Source organism: Vombatus ursinus, unplaced genomic scaffold (assembly GCF_900497805.2).
Source record: "Vombatus ursinus unplaced genomic scaffold, bare-nosed wombat genome assembly UNPS02014814.1, whole genome shotgun sequence".
Lineage (NCBI taxonomy): Eukaryota > Metazoa > Chordata > Mammalia > Diprotodontia > Vombatidae > Vombatus > Vombatus ursinus.
The window spans coordinates 9,092,612-9,105,658 of record NW_020954592.1 but is presented as its reverse complement, the minus strand read 5'-3'; the positions used below and the strand labels follow the sequence as shown (position 1 = coordinate 9,105,658).

General features: G+C 40.1%; 1 pseudogene; it reads left to right on the top strand.

Annotated features, from left to right (window-relative positions):
• Window positions 1-554: 554 nt before the first annotated feature.
• On the top strand, window positions 555-12,620 carry LOC114022890 (annotated as a pseudogene).
• Window positions 12,621-13,047: the final 427 nt, after the last annotated feature.

Sequence of the window (13,047 nt, the reverse complement as noted above, 5' to 3'; positions counted from 1 at the left end):
ATGTAAGCCTCCTCCCTTCTTTCTTGCCCTGCAGTTGGGGTCGCTCTCCAAGCACCTAGCAAGGCTTGGAAGTGCTTTTTAGGTAGACAGTTATGAGGCTGTCTCACGCTCGGGCTAACAGTTCTCAGGCTCTCAGTCCACTGGTTCAGTTCAAGGCCATGGACCTGGGTACACCTTCCACAGCATAAAGGATGAGGACAGATGCTCTATCTGGAAGCATATGCCCAATTCTGTCAATTCTCTCCGTGCTAGGGAATTGGGAAAACTGCAGGTGCTTCTTGGTTCCCTGAGGCTTACTTACTCCTTTCCCTCTACACCCCTGAATCCTCCCTCAAGGAAGCTACAGGGAAAAGTTAGAACAGCTAAAAACATCTTAGCAGATTCTGTAGGTTTTGTGATTGATCATTGAGGAATTTTGAAACACCTCCTTACAACCCTGTTCACTCCCTTCTCCCACTCCCTTCCATTGAGTCAAGAAGGTATCTGTTAATCCTTCTCACTGAAGAAGAGAGTTTCACCCTCCCCTCCCCCATGCTGAATTCACCCTCCACAGCATGGGGCCCACTGGCAATGGCCTTGGGCCCTGGGGCAACCTTTGCCTGAAAGCATCACCCCAGGTTCAGCACATCCTGCTCAAGGTAAAGAAACTAGCCTCCCAACTTGGGTGAGCATGGTTTTTAAAAGTTGTAGTTTTAAAGATGAGATGTTGATTCTCTGTGTAAAGTAATTTGGAATGCATTTAACAAAATTGAAGTCACCTGGTTGGTAATGGGTTTGTTTTAAGTTTCAAATTGATGAACTTTTTGTATCAGTTATGTCAAGCAACTTTTCATAATTTAGTTACTGCTAAAATAATTTGGCTACTATTGGTTATTGTTTTAATGTGTAAACTTGCCAAAAAGCTTGTTTGGGTTTTGTCTTGCTGAGAATTTGCAAGTATATAGAAATAATCTCTAAGGATTGGATTTTTACATTAGGACAAATTTAAGTTTGAGATGTAAATCCTGGAAAAGTTTTTCCTCAGCTGTGATTAGTGAAACTTGCTGTTTGAAGTAAAAGCTCAGAGGATTTTATTTTGAGTTGTCTGATGGATCATAATCTATCGATAATCAGTAATTCCCATCTGAGAGAAATGCCACAAGCTACTTAGAGAATGTGAAACTGGTGGGAAGTCAGCATCAGGAAAAGCTGAGAGGACAATTTTAGCCTCAGTCTAATATGGGATCCTCCTGGCTCAGTTTCCCCATTATGTTCCTTTGAAAGTAATGTTACCCACCTGTCTATTCCTGAGTCTGGCTATGAGGTGGATTTGATACTGCATGGTTGGAAAACTGAATTATCTGAATCCAAACAGAGCTAAGGATGTTTTATCCTGTCATATCTGGGCCCTGCAGTCTTTTCTGTCAGATTTGTGTCTTCCAGACTACAGGCCATTCACCTACAGTTGGTAACAAACAGCAGGTACCAGCCAATGTCCCTCATTGTTCCCTGGATGCAGCCTGTGCTCAGTTCCAGTCAACCTCGTCTCTGCGACCCCCTCGAGGCAGAGACAGCTCTATGCCCTTTGCCAGCAGAAAGTAGTTTCAGAAGCCAAGACCTTCGTCCCTTAACCCAAAAGAATTTGGGTACCATTTGTTGGAGAGACAGATGATAAGGATGGGATCTGGACCCCAAAAAAGAAAAAACCCTGGGCTTTCTCACATGGTCAAATCATTTTTACCTGAGGCTATAATCTTATCACCTAAGCCCAATCTCCCAGTTCTGTTACCTTGCCCTCCATTGTCTATTACCTTCAGATGGCCCTGGGTCACTTCCCACCCTTAATCCTATCTAGACTCCATTCTCTCTTGGCCTTGTGGTCCAGGTCCCAGGAGTTCTGTTTACCCCAGTTTACTGGCCACTCCCATCTAGATCTTCCTGAGACCCCTCCAGTCACCCCAAACTACTTGGCCACTCCTAGATCCCTCCCATAGTCTTTCTGTATATAAGGTCCGTCTTGTCTCTATTACGGTGCTCAGATTCTTATAATCTAGCCACTGCTCAGATTTTTACAATCTAGCCAATAGCTCACTAACATTCAGACTCCTTAAGAGTCAATATGACAGATATTCTAATAAACTTTGTCTTTGGCTGAAAGAAGGCTTGGGTCAAACTCTTTTGGGCAGGACTCGGGTGTTGTGATTTTGGGGTCCTAGCACCCCTAAACCCCTAAACCTCAACATTACCATTTGCATTCTGTGTGACAACTTCACTACTGTTTGTTTTTATTAAGGTTAGGAGGGGAACGGAGCAGTGGAAAGCAAGGATTAGAGACTGTTTCTCTATAAATGACATGAGAGATTTGAAATTCTTGGACAGAAAGAAGGTCTTTTTGCTCCCTAAACTTGTGATTTTTCCCAGGAAACCCCCTAGTCTTTTCACTAGCTTTTTCCAATAAATATTTGTGGATTTGTTGACAAGAAAGTAGAAATGAGCCTAACACAAGCCAGTGAAATCACCTGGCCCTTCTGTTAGCTGATTTGGGAACTGCTATGGCAGTTACAATATCTCTGTTTTTTTATTTTTAAATAAAAATAAATAATTAATTAGTTAATTAGTAAAATTTTTAAATAAAAATTGTAAAAAGTGTTATTAAATGTATTAAAGTATTTTAAAATAGATACTTTCATTGAGTCTCCTCTATTGCTTCTATCTCACAGTAATATGTTTGCCTCTATTAGAAGGAAAAAAAAAGAGAGATGGGGAGAGGGAGAGACTGGCCTTGTCAGGGCAGGTTTTCTGCCAGGCTATTTATTCAACTCCTCCCTGCTTTGGTTGCCCTTTGGACGGCTCTGCTCTTCTGCTCTGTAGTAGCTTATGGCTCTGTCACTCCTGGGCCGAGACAGAATTAATGACATTTCCAGCTCAGCTGTTTGAAAAGCCTAGCCCCCAGACCTGTCCCCTTTGTCCCTTTGTGAGCACATACTGGTTTTTTTTTTAATAACATCTGCTGCTTTCAGAAGTCCCTGCAAAAGGAAAACCACAGTGTTTCCTGTTGATAGAACTATTTCCCCCGAATCAAAAGAAAACCTGTTAAGCCTAGAAAGCCTTTATTAATGTTGCCTCTGGAGACACTCTATGATCACACTCTTTAGCTGACTAATACTAGAAGGCTTCTGTGGCCCAAGTTCTGTAAGAAGATGCTTATGTATAAAGGGAAGAAGAATTTTCTGGCAATGGTTATGATAATTTGGCCCCGCCAAGGAGGTCCAGCCTATGGAAGGAGCACAGAAAAAACACGAAGCCATGATCTCTGTTATCTTCTAATAGATATCACCAATTTCCTTCAATGTGATGGCACAGGGGAAAATCCCAGAATGGACAACCAGTTTTCTTTCCATAGCTTACTGCTTTGTTTGGGAAAGAGCTCCTTCTGGTTTTTGTTCTGAGTTTTTTTGTTTTTTGTTTTGCTTTAATAGTCCTCTTATTAGACAGAATTTGGAGCCAGTGAATGACTCAAACCACGCAAATGTTGTTCTGTGCACTGAGATGGAGTTGGGAAGCAAGAACACTGCTATGCAGCAGCAGAGCTCTGCCCCATTGGCATATATGACTCCTAGACCTGTAGTCTGCCTCAAGCTCTCCCTCAGAACTCTCCCTCCTCCTGCCCAGCCTCCCGCCATGCCAGGTTGGATTGTCATTTGCTATATCCCATCTTTGCCATGTGATTTGAAGATATGCCTTACAGCACCATCTTGTCAAAGGCTTGTTCCCAGAGACTTGCAACCTCAGTTCCTCTGTAGCTTAAACCTGCTCCATCCTTTCTCTCCTGGGAGGTAGATAGAGAAGTAATCATCATCCGTCATTTTCAGTAGTTCAAGAAAGTCATCAAGCCTTCAGGGGAATTCCTTCTCCCCCCACCTCTATTTTGTTTGTTTAAACACTATATACAGAAAGCTTTGCTAAGTATTTTTTTTCTTTAAAATCCCAGTTTGTTGAACATGGAAACTAATTCAAAGAAAATCAATGAAAAAAATCAATTTTACAGCAGGAGTCTGAGAGCCTATACCAATCTCATTTAAAAATTCAGCAAACATTCATTAAAACAACTAGGTGGCACAGTGAACTGAGCTCTAGACCTGGAGTCAGGAAGACCTGGGTTTGAATTTGACTTCAGACACTTACCAGCTGTGTGACTATGGGCAAGTCACTTAACCTCTGTCTACCTCAGTTTTTTCATCTGTAAAATAGAGATAATAGCACCTGCCTCCCAGGGTTGTTTGTGAAGATAAATCAGAAAATATTTACAAAACAACTAGCAGAGATCTGGCCATATGATAGGTATTTAATAAATGCATGTACCCTCCTATACCACTAGTATATACAGCATAATAAACTAAGCCCTGGGAAGCCTTATTCTAGCCTTAAAAGAATTTGTAATCAGATAAGGAAGACAATTCCCTTGATACTTGCAGCTGGGAATAAAACATGGACACAAATAAACACAATGTAAAATAGACACGATAATCACTGAATCTTGAGGTTGGAAAGGACCTCAGAGACAATCTAAAGTGATCTATATCTGAATCAGAATCTCTTCTATACATCTTACTGCTGTCTTTTTTAAAATTGAGTGCTCAGAATTGGATACGATTCTCCAGATGTAATCTGAACTAGGGCAGGGTACAGTGAGAGGGCCATCTATCTCTTCAAGAACAATGCTTTTAATGCAGCCTAATAATGAATTGCCTTTCTCGAAAATCACACTGTGCAATTTACTGCTAATATGCTTGTTGTTCACTATAACCTCTGGATCTTTTTCCAAACTGCTATCTGCCTAGGCCTCACCAGTAGATATTTGTGAAGTTGATTTTTTAAACTTCCCTACAATTGAGATTTACCTATCTTTGTTCCATTCTTTCTACATACTCTAAGTGACCAGAGCTTATCTGATTAACAAGTGGATAAGAGAGTTGCAAAAGGCTACATTGTGGGAGAGTGTGTGGAATCTGAGTAAAACTGTTATTAAGTCAAGTTGGCCAAAGGCAAAGCTATGTAGTGCAGTGGAAAGAGCATCTCCCCTGGAGTCAGGAAGAGCTGAGTTCAAATCCAGTCTCTGATACTTACTAGCTGTGTGACCCTGGGCAGTCACCTAGCCTCAGTTTCCTCATTTGTAAAATGGAGGTAATAACAGTACCTACCTCTCAGGATTGTTATGAGAATCAAATGAAATAATAATTGTAAAGCACTTACCACAGTGCTGGAAGCATAGTGGGCACTATAACAATAAGCTATTATTATTAAAGTAGATAAAATTTGGTTTCTGTGACCTTTGTCTATTTCTGTTCCTTCTGTCACCCTTTTTAGTGCCTTTCATAAATATGAGGATGTCAAAACTATGCACCATCTGGTCCAGCCTTTCTTGGGCAGTGTTTCTAAATTTTGGTCTTTTCAGGACCCTCCTTCTCTTCTTCTCTCCACTATTCCTGTCATCTACTATCAAAATTTTCAGATCCTTGATAGACAACTGGGAATGAATCTGTGCTGAGGGAGTAGTCTAGGCTGATAATGGCTTAATGTTATCCTCCCAGATAATACGTACATTTTAAACAAGACTCTTCACTGCCTCTTAATAAGGTCTTCAGTACTTGAGGGCCGGACTCTATCTACTACAATTATTTATCCCTTCCACATTGAGACTTTCCCCATCCCAGTTTCAATATATTGCAGGTCTACATAAGAAATTAAATAGGAATTTTTGGGGAGTCTTGCAGGAGCCACTGATGACACAGAAAGGTCAGTTTAGAAACTCAGAAATGCATAAAATATGCATATAATATTGTATAATAGCTACCCAAATTGTATAACAAGGTACTGCAAGCACCCCATAAAGGAAAAAAAGGATTCAGACTTCTTCTCTGGTATGACGGGAGGGCCAAAAAATTTTACACTGATTTTCCAGATCGTGGGGCACCAGGAACGTGGAAGGGATAACTGTATATCACTTTGAAGGAATGCCTTTAGGAAATTCTTTCAGTAGCATTTGGTAAGCATCAAGCCTGGATCTAAACAACACAAATCTTACATTTTCAGGAGAAACACAGCACAGCACATAGGCACGGAAAATACTTGCCACTCTTAAGCTGATTTCAGGAGCGGAGGTTAGGAAGTTCTGGAGTGGCAGAGAAGCCTTCCCCCATTTCCCTGAGAACTACAGTCATGAAGACCTCTGTCTTAAATGAGGTTCAGGGAAGGAAGAAGTGGAGGGGAAAGTTATGTTCTTAGAAAAGAAAGTGGTGAAAGGATGGGTGTTTGGAAGCACTATTTGGCCCACAAGATAAAGAGACCAAGGAGTTTAGTGGTGAAATCCTCTTAGATTTATTTCTCCAAGCAACTCTTTTTACTTACCAGTTTGTACTCAAGTGAGTTTTCTAGTTTATAAATAATTTTAGATGTAGATTTAGTTGTTCAGTTGTAGTTCACTCTACATAGGGTTGGGACAGTAGAGTTCAGATTGAAACACAATTGTTTCCCTTGCACCTCAAAAAGACCTTTATTTCACAATTCTTCTGAATTTATCACGTACTACCTTTTTGGTAGTTATCTGTATACATATGTCATATCCTGCTACTGTGAACTATTTGAGAGCAAGGACCATGAATCATCTAATCTTTTTTACGTCCTCTGATGCCCAGAACACTGTAATGCCCATGTTAGGAATTTAATATATGTTTATTAAAGTTGAATTGAATTGGAATCCTGTGACCCTGGGCAAATCACTTAACCTCCCTGAGTCCCATTTCCCTTATCTATAAAAATAAAGACTTCCAGTTAAATAGTTATAGAGAAGCTCGGATATCTCCCCTTAAACTCCTACAAATATCTGAAATCAACCCAAGAAAGCATAATGATAACAACTGATAAGAAATAGAATTAAGCTGTCCAGTACAGAGCTGAACAAAAAGCCAGAAGCCTATGATAATTGGTATGAGAGTTTAAGAGAAGGTAAGTAGGGAGGAAAGAGGAGGAATAAGAGAAATGATTATTAATAACCAATGATTTGAGGAGAGCCAGAGTTGCCACCCTTTTTTTCTAAAGTCCTGATTTTAAAAGTGCAACCTCTTGAAGGACGTTATTAATAATGAGATTGGATTAATTTTCTTGTTCAGACTCTACCCAAGTGGGGAAGCCATTGTGTTCTATTCAGGTTTGGGTGGGGATAAATTCTTTGAATAGATTGCCCAAGGCTGGGAGTAACATAAGTAAATGGCATAATCAAAGTTCAGGTCCAGTTCCTCAATTGTAATATTCATTTTTTCATTAATTGTTAACCAATCAGAGTGATTGCCACCCTCAGGAACACCCCTCTTCCAATGGACATATAAGCCATGAGCCCATCGCCATGATGGTCTTTTTTCTAAGACAGACAGCCAAATGACCATCTTTTTATTAAAATGCTGGAATTATTAATAAAATTAATAAAATACCTAGAAATTGTCTCCCTAACTTTTTTAATCAAAATAGGACAAAAGCAGGGGGGCAGAATGAGCCAGGGAGAGGTGGCAGACCAGTGTAGGGTGGACATTTGCCAAGAACCCAAACAAGGAAAGCCAGAGCTTCTGCAGATGGATCTTAAACCAATGAGGCAGATAGCCAACATTCTGAATGAAGAAGGATCATAAGTCATCTTGAACTCCAGTATTATGAACCCTATAGCTATATCTGAGACCTGGCAGGTCAGGCAGGATTGAAGCAGGGGACAGAAAGAGTCCCCATGATTCTGCTGTCTTCATAGCACTAAAAGCCACAGTTGGGAAACAGGGCTTAATCAGCACAGGATTAGAGGAGCTGGAAAGAACAGCACAATCTCTACATTCCACTGGGACCTGTTAAAGACCCAGCAGAGAGTAGAACCAGCTCACACTCTATTTGAAAGGCCAGAGCCCATAGGGAACAACCAGGAGAATGAGGTGAAAGTAGGAATTGAGGCAGAGGGCCTAACGCCAACCATGCCATCTGGATTGATAAATGCAGCAGAAGCTTCCAGACTACAGAGAGGGCAGGACCAATCTCTCTAAGACCCTTCCAATCTATCTAAGGAGACTAAAGGGGATTCTTAGGGTGCAAAATTTCAAACCAAGAATTGAGCATAGAAATACAAGTAAGAAAAAAAAGAAAAAGAAAAAAGGGTTGACCTACATTACCTCTGAGTCTTAGGGCTTTAAATCCTATGAACCTAAACTGATTTTCTCTAATTCAAGGGCCCATTTATTCATTTGGGTGTATAGTCCCATCAACAACACAGTTCACAACTCCTCTACATGGTGTCTGAGAATACCTATGTCTGAAAAGATCATAAAAGTCATAGATTTAAAGCTGGGAGGGAACTTATAGGTCATATAGCCATATAGGGCTTAAGACAGTTAGATAGCATAACGGATAATACGCTGGACTTGGAGACAGGAAGACCTCAGTTTAAATCCAGACTCAAACATTTACTAACTGTATGACTCTGGACAAGTCACTTGTCCTCTGCCTGCCTCAGTTTCCTGATCTGTAAAATAAGGATAAATAACGGCACCTACCTTCCAGAACTGTTGTGAGGACAGAATCAGATAACATTTGTAAAGCACTTTGAAAACCCAAGTGCTCTCCATACTTCCTTGCTATTATTATCATGTAATCCAAACTTCTCATTTGAAGATGAGAAAGATCAACGTCTGGCAGAGCCAGCACTAAATTTGTCACCCTGTGGCCAGCCTGATAACGAGGTCCTCCAAACTTAGGTAGACCGTTATGCATGACAAGCATATTCATAGGTCAGCACCAGGTTTGTATTTGAAGCTTCTGAGCATAGAGAAGAAGCAGCTAGCAACATGGTACAGGGGGTCGAGCGCTTGGTTTGGAGTCAGGAAGATCTTGAGTTCAATCCCACCTCAAGAATTTGCTTACTAGCTGTGTGACTCAGCCTTGGTTCTCTCACCTAGACGATGGAGACAACACAGTGACTGTAAGGATCAGATGAGGGAACCTTTACAATGTGCTTTGCAAGCATTAATGTGTAACATCAAGGCTAGCTATTATTATTGTTATTATTATGGAAGGAACAAACGAAAATCTATACCGACAAGATTCCCAGATCACCTCTACACTATGATGAAGTATAGGAATTTAGGAAACATGAATCAAAGAAAATAAAAACTTTAAAAAAATTTTAAAAGAAAATTATAACTGATCTATATAGAGTGTTCCTCAGTATCCAAGCCATGGTGAAAAAATTGGAAATTTCTCTGTAGCTTCATTGTTGTTCAAGTCATTTTCAGTTGTGTCCAACTCTTCGTGATCCCATTCGAGGTTTTCTTGGCAAAGATACGGCTTTGCCATTTCCTTCTGCAGCTTATTTTATAGATGAGGAAACTGAAGCAAACAGGGATAAGTAACTTGCCCAGGGTCACACAGTTAGTAAATGTTTGAGGTCAGATTTGAACTCAGGTCTTCCTGCCTCTGGGCTTGGTGATTTACCCACTGTGCTACCTAGCTGCCCATTCTCTGTAGCTAGGCAAAATTAAAAATGGTGGGTGTACTTTCCAGAGGTGCTACAATAATTGAAGCTGGGACTCCTTGACTCTGATGGGCTCACTGTAGAATTGTGTCTTCTGTCTCCTTTTCTAAAGTCTTTGTACATGTTACAGTGCCATGATAATGGCGAGTAAATGGGTGTGGTTAGAAGAATTCTAAGCAGTACATCTCCAGATCTAGAGTTCTGGGATATTACAGCCAGAAGAGAGATTAGATAACATCTAACTGAACTCTATTTTCCAATGAGGAAACAGACCCAGAGTAGTTAAGTGACTAAATAAAGGCAACACAATTAAAACGATGTTTTTGTTTTGTTTTGTTTTGTTTTTAATTTTTCATATGATCTATCTTTCTGAGTGTATTTTCAGGGGTTTAATGTGGGAGTACTGGATTTTTCTACATTTCAAGTCACTATCTTAATAGGAAATGCTTGTTTAAATTTTCATATCCCATCTTCAAACTGTTTTTTAGGGTCTTGGGGATCAGAAATCATACACTTTCTCAAAAGCTTTTCAGATGAAGCACGATTCAGAAAAACCTAGAGAAAAATGGCACAAAGAAGGAAGCCGTTATCAGTTATACCATAAAGCTTCTGGCACTTTGATGTTTGGCCAAATTTCTAAGGACTTCAGCTTAACCCACCCCCTGAGATACGCACACTAGCTTATGAATGCTTTTGCTTATGAATGCCTTGAGAATTCCACAGAAGCACATTTTTGCTTCTGGAAAGAAATCATGAGTGAAATTTGGCCTGTGGCAGGAGACTTCCTTTCAAGGAACAGCTACAATCAGTGCAGCCAAAATAACAGAATATTAAGAACATTTTTCAAAATGATACTAAAATCACACTTAAAAAAAAAAAAAAGCCTGCTGAGTTCCCACCAAACACAGCTCTTTATGAAGTATTTATTCATCAGTGCTTTGTGGGCAGCATAGTCAATTGCCATATTAACAATGAAAGTGTGGCGTAGCTGCTTCTATCCAAGGATGCTATTTAGCATCTTAACATTAATTTCTAATTAACTGCTAATGTTTTCTTATGTTTTTATGAGCTCATCTATGTCAATATTTAATTCTTAATCCACATAGGTCCCTGTAGTGAAATGACTCAATATGTTTTCCTTTCTATGGAAAGGTGGTAATAATTGGATTAAAAGGGAAATGCTATAGCATAGGTATGTATGCATGTGTGTTTTGGAGAGCAAGTGTGAATACCAATGTAACAAAAATATCCCATAGAGCATGCTTAGTGTTGTTCTTCCTGGGTGGGAGATTTGGGACCTGTGACCCTATGCTAAAAGGACCTTGTATTTTGGAATGACATAAGAAACCTTGAATGGTCCCTTCCTTCTCCTCTACCATGTGACAGAGGCTTCACTGGTGAAAAGAAAAAAAAAAGCTTCCAGCAAACAATCTCTTCTTTTGACTCTCGGGCACTATCACACAACTCTAGGACTTGCAGTTTGGCTACCTTCACCCCAGCTTTGTGGAAATCTTGCCCAGTGACAGCCAGTAGAGGAGAGGCCTCACCCTTGGGTCTCTGGCTGCCTTTTCTCCTTTCCTGTTTATTCTTTCTGATATTAGGCAAATGAGTATATATCCAGAGATTGACATGTCCAGCCTTGGAAGTAACCTAGTTAATTCAGAAAGTCCAAAAGTCATGGAATTCTGTTGGATTACAGCAGGATGTTAAGAAGGGAGCAATCTTTGGTATCTACTCCAGTGCTCTTAGAGAAGATAACCCCAACAAGTAGACTGGCCCAAACCTGGGCATTTTGCCAACAAAAAATGTAGTGTGAGTTGTTTGGACAGTGCAGAGCCAAGTTGAAATATAAAATTCCTAAATAGCAGTTCTGCAAAAAGCTTTATGTCCTGATGAAGTATGTTGCCTTCCAGTTTTATGTTGTTACTAAATCCTGTTTTAATTCACTCTATTGATATTCACTATGAACTTTTATGTTTAATTTTTCTTGTCTGAGTAGGAATAAATTACCCATTCCACACCTGAGTCATATTGTATATTACATACTTTTCTATTCTCCATTTTTGGGGAAACCCTAGAAGAGACTCATAATCTAAACTCTAATTTGTCCCCATGGCACTAAGGTGAAGATTTCATGAGCTAAAGAGTATGAGAACAGAGAACCTATCCTCAGCTCTCAGAAACCAGACTACTTAGGACTGAACCCAGTCCAAATCATGTGCACAAATGTGCATGCAGGGGCAGTATAGAGAGTAGGCAGTATCCTTTCCCCACAGGGCTCAGCAGCAATTCTTCAAAGGTGTACTAAGCATTATTCAAAGGGTTAGTGAAGGTCAGTATTTTTTTTAAAGAATACTTACAGAATACCCATAAAGAGAGTTTATAGAATTTATAAATTAGTGGGAGTGAAACCAGCTTCTGGAGAGTTAGGGGGAAAAAAAGGATCAGTAGCCACGGGCATACGAGGAGATGGGAAGCCTGAGGCTCAGGAAGAAGGAGGTTTCTTCTGCCAATGTTCAACACATCATATTTGAAATGTAGGGCATATATTTGCTAACCTCTTCAAGAGGCTTTTTGGCAAAAAAAAAATGGATTCTGACAGTTGATTTGGATGCTACAGGAAAGAAAACCATGTTGTACAAACTGAAGCTGTGGGAGATAGTATCTACTATTCTCAATTTGGTTTCAATGTAAAAACTGTAGAATACAAAAACATTTGCTTCATGGTATGAAATGAAGGTGGACAGGACAAGATCCAACCCCTATGGCACCATTGCTTCCAGAATACACAAATGCTGATTTTTTGCAGTTGACACCTATGACAGAGAACGAGTGAATGGAGCCTGAGAAGAACTGATGAGAATGTTGGCAGAGGATGATCTCAGAGATGCCGACTTATTACAGTTTGCTAACAAACTGGAGTCCCAGCACCACAAATGCAGCTGAAATCACAGATAAACTTGGACTGCATTCTCTTCATCACAGAAATTGGTCTATCCAAACCACCTGTGCCACTAGTGGGAATGGGCTCTAAGAAGGTCTGGACTGCTTGTTCAATCGGCTCCGAAATCAGAAATGAAACAACAAAAGTTCTCCCTCCCTCTTTCCTTCTTTTCCACTTATTTCCTCCTATTCACCCTTAGCTTGACTCTCATGTGGTAAACTGTGCTACTTTGTGGTATGGAGTGCTGGAAGCTGGGTTGTTTTTTTTCACCCTATCCCTTGTCACTGTAGGCATTGCACCATGATGCAAATGTGTCAAATACACACTTGAAAACGGATTTCTTGTGGAATGTAGCTTTTTTTTCCCCAATGGAACAGTTTCTGGCACTCCTGTGCAAAACAAAACAAAACAAAAAAACAAAAACTAAAACAAAAAAAAATCAACTAATCTTTTAATACTGAGAAGCGATTTTAAGCAAATTGACACTTGGGTTAGTTGGGGGTTAACATGCAACAGCAAAGCTGAGTACTACTCCTACTAGTTTGTCAAATCTGTGTTGAGA